Raw genomic sequence first — 17,645 nt, forward strand, 5'->3', positions numbered from 1 at the left:
TACATCTTACTATTTATAGAAATTCCTGACTGGAATAGCTCTAAGTCTTTTGCAGTGTTTTTTTGGAGGTTTTTTTTTGAAACAAAATCACTTCTGTAAAAGCTATTATCCTGTTGATAACACTAAGAGCCTGATTCTGCATTTTTGCACATTCAGAGTTGAAAAGCCCCACTATAGTCACTAGATGAGAATGCCGGACCAGGCTCTACTACAGTATTTGCTATTTATATTCTTCGAGGAATAAACATTTTTTTTTGTACATATTTATTAAGTTAAATGGAAATTGTATGAGACTGAATTTTAGGAAGAGAAATGAAAAGCACACTGTATATTTTCTAGTTAAACAAAAATGATCCCATATATTTTTCTGGCAGATTTTTGTAGCATGCTCTAAGAGTTATTAATTTCTTTACATTTTGTATTTAAGAGATATTAATGCTTAGTTTTATTTGTATAAGTTGTGGTATCTTTTGGTAGGGTTGTTTTAATTTATCCAATGATTTTAACTCAAATACAGTAAAAATACAGCAAAAGTGACCTGAATATTTAAATATTCTGTGAGGAAGTGAATGTACCATATTTAAGAAGCTGGATTTTTGTATAGAATTTCATAATCTTATTTTATAAAATAATTAAATTTTTCGGTTTACTTTCCGACTGGTGTTTTACTCTTCACTCTGAAGCGGAAACTAATAACAAAGAGAATCCACGTGGATTTCGTGTCTTATCTTGGGCTTGGCTCTCTGCTACTCCCTGTCTGGTCTAGTAGTTAATATGTGAGCCAAGTAAATATTGACGAGCGCTAGATCCTCAAGATCACTGCACAGGTGTAAAAGAAGGTATAAAGCATTAAAGGTTCTAGCTGAGAGGGCCCAGGCGGTTGCGATGGGACAGATTACAGCTCCACAGACACATTTGGCCCAGCATCACCCTTGGCCCGATGTCATTCTTGGAGAGCTCACAACCTTTGCCCTAACCACAGCTTGTAATTTCATGGAAGAAAGATGATGCATGGCCCTGACGGGCTTGGAAAGCCTCACATGTCGCCACTATGTTTAAAGGAAGGGAGCATGGAGAGGTCACATTAAAAAAAAAAAACGAATCATTTACCATTGCCCTCGGCTGCAGAATGAGACACCTGCAAGAAGATGGGCTCCACCAAAAAAGGAAACAGGGCGTGTCCCTGTTTCCTTTTTTGGGGGAGCCCGTCTTCTTGCAGTTATCAAAAGCCCACATAATCTTAAGGATGAGACATCACTCACAGTGCAAGCCAAAGGCTTCAGTGGCTGCATTCTTTCTTTTCTTTAAACCATGTCAACAAAGCTTGAGTAGTCAACATATTCCTTTCCCTTGTGTAAAGCAAGAAAAGGCCTTCAGCATTTAACCTTGTATGGCAAATATTCCTCTATGACAGATGAGAGGATCTTAAGCAAAGAATGAGAAAGAGATCCCTGGTAGATACGATAGGTGCTCATCAGAAATGTTCTCCTTACAGAGAGTACAAATAAGACATAGTGTTTTAAAACACTTGGGTTTCATTTCTTACTGAATTCTCACATCAATTGTTGTATCAAAAGAAATAAACTCCCTTTTATACTTCACTTTCTGTATATTAGCATATTATTTATCAGCATAGCTGAGAAAAAGTGCAGAACACACACACAAAATTCCTGTTTCTGTGTTGATTCATTTGAAACAATGTATGTACTTTTACAACAGAAACTGACTGTACATATAATTAAAAGAGGATAAAACAGAGTCTCAGATTTGCAAAATACAGACCAGATGTTCTCCTGACTCTACCAGCCGTGTGTGTTGTAGGTATTAAAATGAGAATAATCATCTGGCAGTGAAATGAAGAGGATCCCACCCACCTCTTATAAACATTTCCATCCTACTCCTTTCTACGTTAGCTCTGTTTAATACAACAGTTTAGCAATTGGCAACATATATATAATACCAAGCAGTAATACAGTTAGAAATGTATTAGTGGAATCACTTTAACAGAGGGATAGGCCAGAGAAAAGTACAGTTGCGTCTTAGCACATGGTACTGGTTTTAGTTTGTACATACATACTTCCAAACTCCGACTAATTATATGTAACTCTTTATAAATAACATTAAATGTTCTGAGGTCCTTCATGAATACTGAAGAAGGCAGTAGCTACAGAATAAAATATACTCAGAGCAACAAACTGTGGTTTATTCTGTAGCTACCATATGAACGTGCTATTCTTCATTCCAGTAGAGTTTAGCTTTGACTAGATTTCCCGGGAAACTTTAGCTATTACTGTGCCTTTTAAAATAGAGGGGTTTAATTATTTTTTTTTCCCCTTAAATGTGAAGTTACACCTGTTTAATGCATTACACCTTTTAAAGTTGATTCTGCTAACCAGGTGCCCATGCTCAGGTAGACACTTCTCAGCCAGTTTATGCCTCATTTATCAATTCAACTTCGGTCAGCTGGCAGCAATCAAACACTTCACATCCTGAGCAGGCAACACTTAAACTGTATTCCCTTCCCCAAAGAGCCTCCAGCCCGAAATAGCCAAGAAAAACAAAAGCAAGACCCGGGATAATGAGGGAGAAGGTGAGAAAAACAGAAAGTGGGAGGGTTGCTTGGAAAAAATGTGGGCTTGGGGGTGGCAGTTTGTTTTTCAGGGAAGGCTGCAGGAGGAAAGAGGAGGTGCGCGGCAGGCAGCAGGTGGGACATGGGAGAGGGGTCCCCATGTCCGGAGGAAATGCCACGGTGGGGGGTAGGAGGGAGGTGCGAGGGCTGGGGAAAACCAGCTAGAGCTGGGCTTCGAGGGTGGTACGGACAAGGATGCTGAGCCGGGGGCACCCATGCCTGCCCTCCTCCCAGCCTGGCTCTGGACCAGTGCAGGGGAAGGCAAATGTTTTGCCAGCCCATGGCTACTGAGGAGGGCAGCCCTGCCTTGGGGTGGAAAGGAGAGGAACGGGGAGCCTCCGCTGCCCCCGAGATGGAGTTTGCCTGTCCCGTCCTGTCGGCTTCTCCTTTGCTGTGAAAAAGGAAAAGCGGTTTGAGGAGTAATTTGAGGGAGATGGTGACATGGGCTTTAAGTCAGGTTCTTCAGTTATTGTCTGTCTCAAAGAGTGGAAACAACCCTCAGTTATTAAAAAATGCCATGGATTTAAAGCAGAATCTTACAATTTTAAAATCTTCTACCACATATTTTAGATCTTTTTTTATATGCACTTGTTCTCCAGCAAGGCAGTCTCTTGGGTCTCAGAAAATACACCATTTTTTGGAGTAGGAAGGAAATTAAAGCAGAAAGTAGATATTAAGCTCTTTAATAATCTTATTTTTTTTACGCTGTGCACATCACCAAGCACAATAGATTCCTGGTCCCTGACTGTGACTCATGGATGTTCTCAGAGTGGAATTACCAATCAATAGTATAGTCTACTAGAGTCTGAACATTTTAAAAATAAAGCCAGTTTATTAGACAGTTTTAAAATTTTAGAGAGCTGAGTAATGACTGTTGCCATTAGGAATGCACACGTGTCTGTAAACAAACACCATGGACACACACGTGCACTTGCACACGCTCACCCTCACACACAGTGTACCCCCTGAACACAACCCCCTGAACACAACTTGTACCAGGGGCTTCGACAGGTTGTGGTCATGAATTCAATTCAAGCGAACCCTTCATCGCCCTCTTAACATCCATCCTGCCCATCCTGGTATGGGTCAACAGTGACACCTCCATGGCAGAGTTACCTAGTTTGCTTGTGAATCGCCTTCAAAGTGATTCAAAAATGTGTCTCCATAATTAAAAACTGTGGCAGCAAAAAACTGCACAAAAAATAACAAAAAAAAGTTTTACATTTTTCTTCTTTCACCTTAATTAGATGATGGAGCAAATATTGGCAATAAGTTCAGTACTGAGGAGAGATAAAAATACCTACAAAGCTAAGGCTGTAGTCATTGTGTAAGTGACTATTCCTGGTGGAGTTGAAGGACGAATCTATGGGTAAGAGCCATAAGAATGGACTCAGAATTGCAATGAATTGAGTAATTCTATTTCTATATTAGCGTTTTGAACTGAACAAAACCTGAGACAAAGCAGGTGAACACAATGTGAACGTAGTTTATTCCACTCATCATCATCCTCATCCCTTGTATTTATGGCAAGTTTGCGTAGGATTCCTCTGTTTGTCCTTTTGCATTTAAAAAAAGTTCTTTCATACTACCAGGTTATTTTTTTTAAATCATCCTGACCTTTAGTACCTAGGAGGTTATTTAAAAGGAACCACATGATGAGAGATTGTGGCTTTGGCAATATTTCTTATATGAAGAGGACAGGGCGTGGTTCAATAACGGTGAAGACAGAACTTTCTGGAGGATATTTTTCTCCTTTTTTCTTTATCTAAGAAAGACAGTCTTAATCCACTTTAAAATAAATAAATAAACTTTCTGGCAAGTAGGGCATGCATCAGTCTGGGTGTGCAGTACTTCACCAGCACCCAAACCAAGATTTCTGTCTCTTGATGCTATCAATGGTTTAGTGTTTGTGTTGTGCTTCAGCTCTGCCTGTGGCACTGAAGATGAGTAAAATGATACATCCTAAAGGATTATTAGTCCCACGTAATGCAATGGAAACTCAGCATCAATAAGAGACGGATCAAGTCTTTGCATTCTTTAAAAGGGAAAGACGTCAAAGATCGAGGTGTCTAAATACCAGCAGGCTTGCAGGAGCCTCTCTCTCCTGGCCGGAATTAAGGAAGACTAACACAGACCCATGTTTTCGGGAAGGGTGTCCACACTCGGGAGATGTGTCAATGCTTGAAGAAGGGTGTGTTTTTTGGATTGCAACAAAATAAGCCGAGAGTGGCTGGCAGGCCAGTGAAGCCGGCGGGAAACCAAGCTATTCCCGTCTCCGGGAGGTAGAGAAGAGCAGCTTGGTTTTACGCCGCGTGGGTTGGGACCGAGCACAGGGATATGAGGAAAGGGTAGTTACTGCTGTTGAGACGTGTTTTTGAAAGTCTAAGAAGACCGACATGCTGAAACCTCAAGAAGCCAGAGGAACGATGCAGGAAAATTACACTTTCTGCCTCAAAACCAGACCTTCACTTTTGAGAAAATCACAAAATCCAAGTACTCGCAAAAGAAGAAGTTTCTGTGGCAGCTAATGACAAACACTCCATAGCAGCATTTGAGTGATTTTGTTTTCACTGAGGATGCTCCCAGGCAAGTGATGGCAGCACCAAAGCAATTCAATGCACAGCTGCAGAATTGGTGACCCAGTGATGCTCCCAGGCTCTCTCTGTACCCTGCAACAATTTGGGGCACTTTAAACTCAACAGAAGGATGCTCAGCCCCACCAAGGAAGTTTCTGCAAAGGCCTGTGTGCTGAAACTGGGTCTTTCCCTCTTCACCCCATCACTGGCTGAGATGTCTCTGTGAAACATGGTCTCGTAGCCTGCCTCTCCCTCACGGTGGGATTCATCCAAGGGATCCCTTTGGCTGCAGGCCATTGCTTCACTTTCCTGCCACATCTGGACCTGCTGGTGCCCACCTCCCCTTGCCTGGCTGCAGGGCTGAGCTCCCTCTGCCTCAGGGGCTCCTGCCCATCAGCTGCTGAGAAGGGGCCCTGGCTCAGCCTGGAGGCAGGGCAGGACACACCAGCCTCCAGCCTGGAACGGGGCCACGCCAGCAGCCCAGTGTGTAGTAAACAGTAGAAAAATAGGCAGGCAGGGACTGCATTTGCATTAAACAGGCATAGAAAAAAGTGCCTGCTCAGGCAGAAACTGATGATCAGGACCCACAGTGTTCTCTCTCCTCTTCCCCAGCCTCTGAAGAAAGCAGCCTCATCTACAGGCTGTGAGATGTCCCTCCCCACATTACCCACCATGCCGGTATTTACCACCTGCAAAGTGGTTCAGCCTCCAAAACCAGGGCTGGAGGGCTGTGGCCACTGACCTTGTGAGGTGAGGACACAGCTTTCTATCCCTACAACCCAAGGATGGGTTTGAGCCATGGGGCTGGTGGGTGCATGGGGCAACACATGCTCCCACAAAATGCTCTGCATCTCCAGGACAGCGTTGCTCACCTCCCCCTGGTGCTGCCAGAGGCCGTGGGCCTTGTTCCCCCATGGTTTGTGTCTGCACAAATCTGGAGTGACTCCGCAGAAGTCAATGAAAAAGAAAAACATAGGAAGCAGAAATTTTATCCCAGAGAACCTAGGCAGCCAGCGGTTCTTCAGAAGCAGGGAAGATTTCTTTCAGTCAAGGAGGGGTGGATTAAGTTATCAGCCAGAGTAAACAGTCATTTCTGTAGCTAATTTTATAACCCTAATATGACAGGAAACCTGAAACTTCCCCACATATTCAATTTTTATTAATCTTTCCTTGTCATAGAGCCTATCCTTTTCAATGGAGTCTGTGAAGTTTTACTCAATACACAGAGGAGTTCTTATATCCTAACTTAGGGGCTTGCAGCAGGGAAACAAATGCTGTGTTTTGCCCAACTGCAAAAATCTGGAAGGATTTTAAAGGCCTATAAGTTTGCCCTTTTTCTTTCAAAGATGAAGGGAAAAAAATATGTTTTATTTCAAGCATATTAACCTCAGAATAACTCCACAAAGAAGAAGAAAATCTCTCCTTGCAATCATGTGGCACATCAAATACCTATCAGCACAATCTGCAGGGACGTGTCTGACGGACTAAGCATGCAGCACTGGGAGAGTCTGTAATGAGGCCCGAGATTTAATTGCTGTTCTGCCTGAGGAAGTATCAAAACCCTTCTGCACAGCGCTGTGAATTCAAACTCCATGTGAGCTACCATTAATTTAGGGTTCTCTTCAGCTAAACTAATTGTAAAGTGTTTCTACATGGACAAAGAGAGGCATTTCAGAAAGAACAACGTTGGGTGAGACACACACACAGAACTGACTGTTCATGTCCCATTGTCCTTGTTCCCTTACAAGACTTCTGATCATACAACAGCCCTACTACCGCTGTTTCTGCTTTCTTGCTGTTCACAGCAATTCCTTCCTCGGCTCTGCTGCTACACTGCTTTTCATTCCTCTCCCATCCAGCCATGCCGACATCCTCCTGGCTCCACGCAGAAAACCTGCCAGGCACAAACTGAAACTGCAAGGAGCAGCATTAGTCCTATAGCCACCCAAACCTCAAATAATTGAGCCTGTGAAAAATATTTTATCAGTTCAAGGGCTCCATCAGCAGCGAACAGGTCGCCAAAGCATCCCATGCTACTGCTCCGCGCTATGCTCTATTTACAAGCTGCTCTGGAAGTGCAGAAATTGCCCCTATTCCCACACAAATCTCCCTGCTCCCTCTGACACCACAGTAAGGGAGTGGTGACTGCGACATCCCCCAGTGTAATCTTGAAGGGTATAGGACAAACTCAAACACCCACAGAATGCAGAATAAAAGGACTTTTGACAACCAAAAGGCCTGGGTTATATGAAGGGTAATGACTAGGAAAACCCTTAAGCTAGGAAAATACAGTCCTGTAAAGAATCATCATTGCTCCCACGGTGCAGGTATTATAAGATACATGCTTCAGTTTTGCTGGAGCAACAGTAAATCTGACACACACACAAAAAACACCAGCCCTGCTGCCTGCTTAGCCTTGCTTAAGGCTAAAACACCTACAAGCCCATCCAGCATGGAAAGTACTTCATCAGCAATTTCCTAGGTTTGCTCGCATGCCCCAGAGATATAAATTCCCATAGAAAGTTAACTTTAGAAATAAAGATATACTTCCAGAGTTGGCAGTAACAGTATATTAAAATAATTACAATAATAAAAATAAGAATAAGAAAAAGAATAAGAATTTCTACAACTCTTTAATAGCCACCTGTGTTCCTCTTTCCTAGGACAACACTCAGTTTCAAATTCAGCCCTGGAGATACTATTCACTCTTTCTCCAGAGTAAGTTAATGTTCAATTCAGAAATGCCTGGAGGGAACCTCTTGCCAACACTGGAGGGAGGCTTGGAGTAATTTCCCCACCTCCTGTGCAGTTTACTACCTTCTTGGGGAGGTATCTTTGGGGAGATAATGAGTCCTTTGCCGTCATCTGCATAATGCTCAGTGGCGGGTTTTTTTATGTTCCAAATGTAAGGTGTTTTCCAAAAAAAATCCCGTTGAGGCATAACAAGCTGGCAGTGTTTCCCTGAAAAATCCCAAGTACTGAATCTTGTGGGAAAAGATGCTGACTCACTGATACTGATGGCTCAATACTGAGCTCTGATACAAAGAAGTAGGACAGTTGCATTATTCAGGCAGGAAGAAGAAAGCAATAGAAATGGGAAAGCAAGAGGGAGGAAAAGACCATTTTATGTTTCCTGATGATTAAATACATACTATAAGAAGGATGAGTTTCGACTAATTTGTCACATGTGGGTGTAGCTGATCTGCACAGATCTGTTTTATTCAGATTCTCTGTTTTGTGCCTAAGAAATAGAAATTCAATATTAAATTTCAAATTGTGGGACATCTGTGGATGTTTTAGAATTGCCCTTCATGGGAGGGCATCTGATTTATAGCGTGGTGTCGCTCATGATCCAAAAGTACAAAGCAATCTTCAGCCCCAGGTTTTTACATTTCTTTTTAATTATGACTTAAGGTTTATGCTTAGTATTCTTCACATGTCCAAGGATTACTTGCCTCTGTTGAATTTGTAAATGCTTTAAAGAAAAGAGCTACTGAAAAATTAAATTGCCACAGGCAAGTAAAACAGAGCCAGTCTGCACCACTGCCAGCAGAGATAGTCATTGCTGTAAAAGGAAATACTTTCAGTATGACAGTTAGAGCCTTCAGACAAAGAATTATGAGGAAAAATGCTATTTTGGTGTTTATTCAGAGTAAGAAAATCTTCTTGCTTCTGGAAAGATGGGCTGAGTAGAAATGGATAGTTTTAGTTGAGCTATACCATGCGGGATTACCCGAGCAAAAACCGCAGCTGCTGGGAGCCAATCAGCCGCCCAGCATCCCCTCTCCTGGCCACTTTAATCCCCCAAATGCAACGCTAAGCACCAAGCAGAGAAACTCTTGTGGAAGCTCAGATTTCAGATTCTCTGGCTTTTAACTTCTCCCTCCCAGGCGAGTGTTTGCTGGTCGCGCTGGAGGGGAATTTTGAGCTTGCAGAGACAGGCACCTGATTGCCCAAAGGCTTTCTGGGTTATGCCAATGTGTCTGGTTTCAGTATGGTCTATGTAGATTTTCTGCGAACTCTGTTTCAGTTCATCTTTTCTTGCGAATTTCTCTGAAGAGAAACCAATTCTTTCAGTGGGTGACTGATTCTGGTCTTGCTTGGACTGCTGTTGCACAGCTATATATCTTGTTTGGGAGTTTCGTTTTTATTTTATTTTCCAAAAGCATAAGAGAATGACTGGGGTCTGCAGCCTGCCCCAGGATGACCTCTGTCTACATACTCCTACAGCTCTACCAGCGGAAAGGGGCCAGGGACAATAAAAGCATAACAAATGAGCTATCTAGTTCCTGGAGATGATGCATTTCCAGCTAGAGGAGAAAATAGGGGTTACCACAAGGAGCAGTAGTCTGGGAACTCCTGTTACCGAGGCTTACTTGCTACTGGGAACAGCAGGACACCCATGAGAAATGGTCAATGCCTCATTGTTGGTGACAAGAGCAGAGGAAAAAAAATAAACCTCAGATTAAGTCCATGGGTCACTTCACCAGTGTTACCCTGAGTCAACAGCTTGTTTTCCTTTAAAACGCTCAATTAAAATAATGTCAATACACTACAAGTGGAGAAGCAAAGTGTTTCATATTGTTTCTGTCAGCTATGGTTAACACTTCACGTTTTGCTGCTCAGTCCAATGCCTTTGTGCTCAGAAAGACTTGGCCCCGAGGTTTGTTTGAATATGGCAGGACAGCAAGCTTTGGCTTTGTTGTTCACTAACTGCATCTGTCTGGCACGCTGCTCCATTGCCCTCCCACGGCCACAAAGCCACCTCCTGTACGGAGCCCACCACAGGCACGGACAGGCAAAGCCCAGGGCTTTAAGCATTTCACCTGACATGAAACTTCCCCTCACTCTGTCAGGAAGGGCTGAGGGAAGCCCAGCTGTGAAAGTCAAGGGTTTACATCATTCACATGGGAAAATTTGAAAGCACTCTCAAACTCAAAGCCAGGGGTTAAGCTAAGCTTTTCCTACTGAAGAGAGACTCATTCATTTGAAGTCAAGAAGGAGATTCTGTCTCTCTCCTCCTCCCAAACCAACCAAAAGCAAATATGTTCAATTTAAAGCATTTAAAATTAAAACAAAAGAGAAAAAAAATCACTTATTTTCATAATCCTGGGGGTTTTTTTCCTACTCATAAAAGAGACGAGCTGTGCTAATATGGATGTCAACCCCACTTGACTGCAGTAAGTAGAATGGTTCCAGTTCAAACAAAAGCTGTATATGCATGTAAAACCAAGGGGAAAAATGCATTTAAACGTTCAGAAATAATTAAATCATGTTTATGGTTATACAACAAATGGTCAGATATGGTTGCTTGGAAGACGAGGGGCCAGAAAGTAAAGTGTAATCTTATACTGCATAAATACATTGTGGATATATTTTATGAGATTAAATGGATGAGGAAAACATTTCCTTTAGCAAGCAATGTCACAAACCAGTGGTGGGGCAGGGACAGAACTACTTAGTTCTTTTACATAAAAAGGACAAAAAGTGCTGGGTGAAACTGCCTACTATGAAGAAGGACTAGAGAAAACGAGGACTGAAAGCATCTGCAGGTTCCCGACTATAGCAGCTCTCTTCCATCGGTTACCTCCATCTTCTGACTGAGAGAGTGGTTGGGAGCAAAATGAACCTTGTTTTTCCCGTTTCTTAATAAGGCCTTTTCTTAATAAGGACCTGCACAGGTCCTGTGTCCCGCTCTCTGCCCTGGCGCATCCCCATCTCTCTCTGCCTTGCAGGCAGCTGTGGGATAGCTGCATACAGCCCTTTAATAAAGCCAGCTTAGTAAATCAAGCCCACTAATCACCACATCCAAAACAAATAGGGCTCAACGTTGCAAAGTAAGACGGCTTTTGCCTGCACTCCTGCATCTCTTCAGAAGGGAAGCCAAACTTTTAAGAGAGTTGGCAGAGTGTATTAAAAAGAGCCTTTCTTACCAAACCTGAGCAACAACTTAGTGTTGAAGTGATTACCTTCAAAACAACTCAAAGACGTACATGCTTATTTGGCTTTTTATTTTCTTCACCTGGGTTATCCATTCCTCTTTTTTCAGACAAAAATTACTTGATTTGTGTTCAACAAACAGTGAAAATGGCTTTTATTTGTCATTGTATAAGATTGTCTATTACTCAGAAGTGCAGCTCTTTATGGCAGAAATGAATAATTGTGACTTCTGTGGAAATTCTGGAAAGAGCATGCAAGGAGGAAATCAGTTATTTCGTCCTTTCTGGAAGCCCTTCATTTCTTAATAATTGCTGATGTTCCTGCTTTAGCCGCCTATGGCTCCAAATCAAAAAGTGCCTTCGCACTGGGGGAGAGTAACTTGTTCTCCTTCCCGTGGCACTGGAATAGATGGTGAGGAATGATGTAACGAGGAAAGGTTTCAGAAGAGCCAAGATACTAAAAAAAGTTGAGCCCAGAGCTCTATTCTGCATCTGAGCCACCTTTTGATTTGAGCATAACTGTGATTAGGTTCAGGATTTAAGCTCTACCCCAGCGCCTATGACCGACTACACCAAACCCTCACCCTTTTCTCTCCTCAGTGCAGGGAAAGAACAAAAAACGTACTTCTAGTCTGAAGCCTCACTGGATTTACGGACAAGGAGAAGTAGTGCTAGACGTGCCTTCTGCAGGCCATTCACCCAACTGCTCATGTTGAGCAGCAGCTCCATGGCTAAATAATCTCCCTTTATAAAACAGCTGAGAAACTAAAGAGGTCTGAGGGAAGTGGAGGAGAGTAGGGCTGCAAAAAGAAAAATTTAGAAGGAGGAGTAGGCAATGGTGAAGGAGTAAGTAGGACAGAATAGAAAACAGTGTAATTAAAGGAGCAGTTAGGCACAGTATGCTGTGTCCTAGCTCTCACAAGGCACATCTCATGCATGTTAGATACCCTGCATTTCTATATCTGATTTGATGTTTGTTCCCCTAAGGGTAACAGCTTCACTCTGCACTAACCACCTTCACTGATGCTCCTTTTCGAGATATTTTGGTGTTTGGGGTTTTTTTGCATGTTGATGACCTACACGCTTAGAGGTGAAGACCACAGCTGTACCCTGAGAAGGAAGAAAGCAAAAGTGACACATACTGACAAACTGAACCAGAATGCAAGTAGAAAGAGGAAAGCATCAAATTTGACCTTTTTTCACCAAAAATACAAAAGCTGAATATGCATTGACTTCATACTTACTCATTTGTCATATGACTCTTGGTTTTCTGAAGATTTAGCATATGCTCAGGAAATCAGAAAAGTTGTTTATTGCCCCACAGTGTGTCAAAGATCAGGAATGACCTTCTATTACTAGCTGAGATTACTTCAAGCCTTCACAGCAGCAAAATACCAGATGGACTATCCTAATGGGCAACAGGCTCAAACTGAAGCACAGAGGCTCCATCTGAACATCAGGAAACACTTTTTTTACTGTGGGGGTGACTGAGCCCTGGAACAGGTTACCCAGGGAGTTTGTGGAGTCTCCATCCATGCAGATACTTGAAACACATCTGGACACGATCCAGGGCAACCAGCTCTAGATGGCTCTGCTCACGCGGGGCATTGGACCGGATGGCCTCTAGAGGTTCCTTCCATTCTCAATCATTCTGTATTCTATGTTTCTGTGAATACCACAAGGTATCTTCATGCTATGAAACCTGTTGAACCTTGGCCAGAAGGAGCAGAGGCCATAAATGGTGTAGGTCTGTGTCAGTGAGGCCAGTATCACCTGGGACCATCTCAAGAGAGACTCTGGCACCTGTTTCAGAGCCCTTGTCCTGCTCTGGAAGCAATAGTACAACAAGGCATTGAAGGTGCCTGGACTCCTTTTTCCTCTGCTTCTCTGGGGCTGGTTTTCCCTTCTTCAGGAAAGCCACTTGCATTTGCCTTTAAAGCCGGTACTTGAGGAAAAATTCATCTGTTTATTATAACAAAGCGGTCTTGAAAATAGATCATGTTCATGTATGCTTAGGTTAGAAGTGCACTTGCCTCAGCTGATAATTATTCTGTATTTTTAGCATCAGGGTGGGCAAATCTTTCTATTTTCTTCATTGGACAAAAAAAGATAAAATATTTCCTTCCTGTCACACACCCAGAACTCACCATGATTGTTATTCTGACGGCACTGTCTACTTTGTTAACGCATGCACAAAAGTCACTTTAAAGCAGACAGATAAATACAGCCTGGCTTTATTTTAAGCTTTTCACTTTTTTACTAATGTGAAATTTCAGCTTGGTTGGAGTGACTGCTACATTTTGCAGTACGTAATTCTTCAGTTCAAATGCTGCTATTCTAATGTAGAGCTAATGTGTTCAGCTCAACAAACACATTTAGGTATATTCAGAATTGTATCCAGTATTGTTTGTCTCGATAACTAAATAATCTGCAAATTTTCATTTTTTATGAGTATAATTTACAAGAAAATCCCTCATTTACTTACATTAAACAAGCTTAAGTAAATATTTTTAGACCATTTTCATTTTTAATTTAAGATAAAGTAGTGATAAAAATTAATAAGGAATTAAACAATTCCTCACAAAAGCCTTTTTTCCAGACAGTAGAAGCTTCTAGAGATTTAAGATTAAGGGATTCTACCTCATTAGGCAGCAAGTCTTGCCAATCTGTTTACACAGAGAACAAATGAAATACAAGAATTAAGATGGTTTAAGAAATCAAATGAAACAGCTCTCCAAAATGTTACAGAAAACAACATCATGGAGCTTTTGTTGAAATTTCTATTTATTAAGATGTGACAAATCCTGCTGTCTGGCAAAGTGACTCCAAATCTCAAGCTCTCCAGTCTGGTAGTAGGGATTTTTTCCCACCAGAACCAGTTGTGCCAAGTGTGACCTTGACCGGACTGTAGCCCTCTGAAACCACTGCGGGGCTGTATCAAATGACCACGTGGCTTGTGCCAGCTCTTTGGTCAGCACATGGAGACCAGGCAGATGTGAAGAGTCTGGAGCTCTGTACTAACCTCCCTACAGGTTTAGATGTTAGAAGATAATTAGATCAGTTCCCCCCTTCCCCTCTGTATATTAGTCTTTCCTCCATTTCTCACCAGCTCTCTTTATGAGTTGTATTTAATAACACCCTTGGATGGTTTTTAAAAACATGCTGTTTTAATGTTTCTTTAACAAAACACAAATTCCCATCAGACATAATTTTATGGTCTTATTACTCATACAAATGTTGAATTCCCCTCATTATTCCTATTGACCTTGGCTTTACTTAAATTCTGTGGTCGTGCATTAGTGCTTCTGCATAACATAAAATCATTTCCCATCGGTAAGATTTACACTGCACTGCTTTAAATATGATTGAATATCTCCTTGTTCTTGCAAGAAAGCAAATAAGGTGTCTTTTACCTGACTGTCCATTCTTATTTGCTTCCAAATTAAACAGTTTCTGATTATTTGCTCTTATGCTTTGCATAGCCTGTGAAGATCGTTTGCAGATTAGAGCAGTGGAGTCAGGCAGGAGAAAAGGAAAATGGACTGCAGAGAGATGGAGTATGGAGGAGAAAGGCTACGACTGTCCATTGAAACTCTTTTCTGACATTTGTTTCCCGGTGGCAGTGCATGTGTGTCGCACACATGCCTGAGCAGTAGATAGGCTCCGGTGAGAGGGGTAGAGAAGCAGAGCATAGGAAACTGCATCAGAATCTGGAAAACTGGGTAAACAAAAGGAGAGGGGAGAAGGATTTGCTGCCTGTGTGGAGCAGAAAGATTGAAGCATCTGGTTACCAAACAGTTGCAACGGGACCCCTGACAAAGGTGGGAACAGGCCAACACCAAATGTGAGTTCACTCATCAGAACTGAGCATGAAATGCAGAAAGAAGGTGACTTGTCACGTTGTCTTGCCGACTGACCACAATGCTCTTGGCTCTGCATGTTATCAATTCTGCTTCTATGTTTCATTTGGGTTTTTGGAGCTGGGTTAGTGTCCTCTTGTTTTCTTGAGGTGCTGGATGCATCTGCACTGTCTACTCAAACAGACTGCACTTTAACGACACTTCTGCAAGTACAGGACCAGCATGGAATTTTCCATTTTGTTAGAAAGTGCGTATTTGTCAAAACCAGCCCATTTCCGTGGGAGCACACATGCCAACTTCCCCAGGAAGAATTTCACAGTGCCTACCTGGAATTTCCAGTGAAAACAGCCTGCTCAGTCTCCATGACAGCCTGTTTGTCAAGGCACATACCTGGCATGAGAGAGACCCAGAGTCAAGTTCTTGGCCCCAAGAAAGACACCACTGGTGGTATAAAACAAAATAGCTCTGAAAGGAGAGACTGAGAGAGCCCTAACTGAAGAAAGTCAATAATGTGGCATGAAGGCACTTACAATGAGGAAGAATAAGCTTCAAGTCCATTGTCCGAATACAAAATACAAACTTCACTGAAGTATACCATGTCTCCTGTGCACTCCCTAGCCTCCAAGGTGTTAGATTATTGTAGTCCACTTCAGTAAAGAATGTTAAAAAACTTCAACACCCCCTATAATTCTGAATTAACTGACCTCTATGGGCATGACTAGCATGCAAAATAATGTCTCAGCTGTGCAAACTGGTGGTATTTACACATCTCTACATTAGCAGTATAACCTCCCCTGATGGTGTCCACCATGCAGTACCACTTTGGAATTAATGTCTTTTCTATGCAAGAATAGAGTGCAGCTGAAATTACTCCTGCCTGAGAAAGCAAGGCTTCAGAAACAGCATATGCCGAGAGCCAAGAGCTAGACGTATTTGTGATGACAAAGCTTTTATGTCAGCCTTGATGTTACTAACATAGTCTTTTAAGTTAGGAAGTCCTTAAACAGTGTGTTTCACAAAGAACTGATTTAAATTTAATTGAACTTAATGGCATAGCTGCCAATTAGAGGTGATGTTCATTTAGTTTCTATTGAGATGCCCTCAAGAAATGTTGCATGGCTTAATTTATTGTGCCTGTCTCAGTCTGAGTTGGTTGTGTCTGCATGTTTCTCAGCTCCTCCCAGAAGATAATTCAGTCAGCTCTTCCAACAAGCAAATCGTCCAGAGGCCATGATGCTCCCTCTCACACTTGTACTCTTACACTCAGCTCTCAGTATTAATTACTGTTGTCAAAGTGCCACATGCTCGCACAGAGACACAAATAGCTTGTTGCACAGCCATTTATTACAATAGCAAAGCAGAAGTCTATTACTTTCTTCACATGCAAATGATAATCCATCTACTCACCATCACAACATTTTCCTTTAACATGAAGGTCCACACAATCAGTTCACTCGACTGTGTTGACCACTGCATTACTTCCTTAAAATATCCACATCTGAATACTCGGAGAAGCCAGTGGGTACTGCAACCTACTGAAGGGTTAAGCTGAAGGTAGAAATCAAGCTTTGTTTCCTGAGAAGTTTCAAAACAACAACTTTTTCAGTCTCTTGCTTTCACTCATTTGTCTCATTCCCTTTGCCACTTCTGTTTATCTCATCCACTGTGTCTGACTCTTTGAAAGAACAGAATTGCTACAGCAAGAAGAAAACTAATAAAACCTTTTTCTGAGCTGCCAACAGCTCTGTTACCTCTGTGAGCTTGGAAAAATCAAGGTATCCATATATTTCTTCTTTGTCCTCTTGACAAACAAACCAGTGGACACAGTTTGTGCAGACTATGCCAATTACTACTGCACGAAGCTCTAATGACACAGTTATGGTTTGAACAATCCTGCAAAAGAAATCTCCCTTCTGCCAGGAAGAAAGTATTTGTTTCTCCCATCTGATGTTTTCTCTCTTAATCTCATATCATGCCCAAATCTTGTTTTTGAAAAGATACAGAAGGTGCATCTTTCTGGGAACACTTGAACCATGCTGGAATCAAGAGATGCTCCTCAAACTACATGACAATTTTTCCCACTCTGTTGCTTCCATCAGCAATGAGACATCTGAGGTCTGAATATCAATTTAAACTGTATTTCAGAACTACAGTGAAAAGTAACACTAGTTTTCTTAATGGCACGTCATTCTTATGACTGAGTATCATATTGCAAGAAGACTGAATGATATTCCTTGAAGTTGCATCTCTAAAACATGGCTCAATAATCTTTTTCACTGTATGTTCTAAAATACAAATGAGCTTAGTTATGCTTTCACTGTACATCACCAGTAGTGCTACTGGTAGTATTAGCAGTGCCAATGAAATAATTGGGATAAGACCCTAAAGAAGGAGGAGGTGCTGTGTTATTAACGTATGTGACCTGTCTCATCCTCTTTTCAGAAAGTTCTCCTTTATAAATGAAAATCCCTGTAATATCATACTCTCCTACCCATATCACTTTCTCTTCTTGCACTGCAGTATGCCTGCATTTAGCAGTGGAAGAGGATATAGTAAGCTTTAAGCGTTACTGAACCTAATATGAGGCTGACATTGAAGCACTGAGTTAGTCAGCTTTCCCATTAACGGAGGAATATCCAAA

At 41.9% G+C, this 17,645-nt stretch overlaps 1 protein-coding gene across 1 annotated transcript in view; it reads left to right on the forward strand.

The window, feature by feature from the left end:
• The window catches only part of TNFRSF11B (tumor necrosis factor receptor superfamily, member 11b), a 16,045-nt gene extending 15,966 nt beyond the window's left edge, over window positions 1-79 (forward strand). The window contains exon 5 of the mRNA XM_009878873.1: window positions 1-79. This exon is cut by the window's left edge and continues 474 nt beyond it. The gene's annotated coding sequence lies outside the window, so the exon portion shown is untranslated.
• The last annotated feature ends 17,566 nt before the right edge of the window (window positions 80-17,645 follow it).

The sequence above is a fragment of the Apaloderma vittatum genome, unplaced genomic scaffold (assembly GCF_000703405.1).
Source record: "Apaloderma vittatum isolate BGI_N311 unplaced genomic scaffold, ASM70340v1 scaffold9061, whole genome shotgun sequence".
Taxonomy (NCBI): domain Eukaryota; kingdom Metazoa; phylum Chordata; class Aves; order Trogoniformes; family Trogonidae; genus Apaloderma; species Apaloderma vittatum.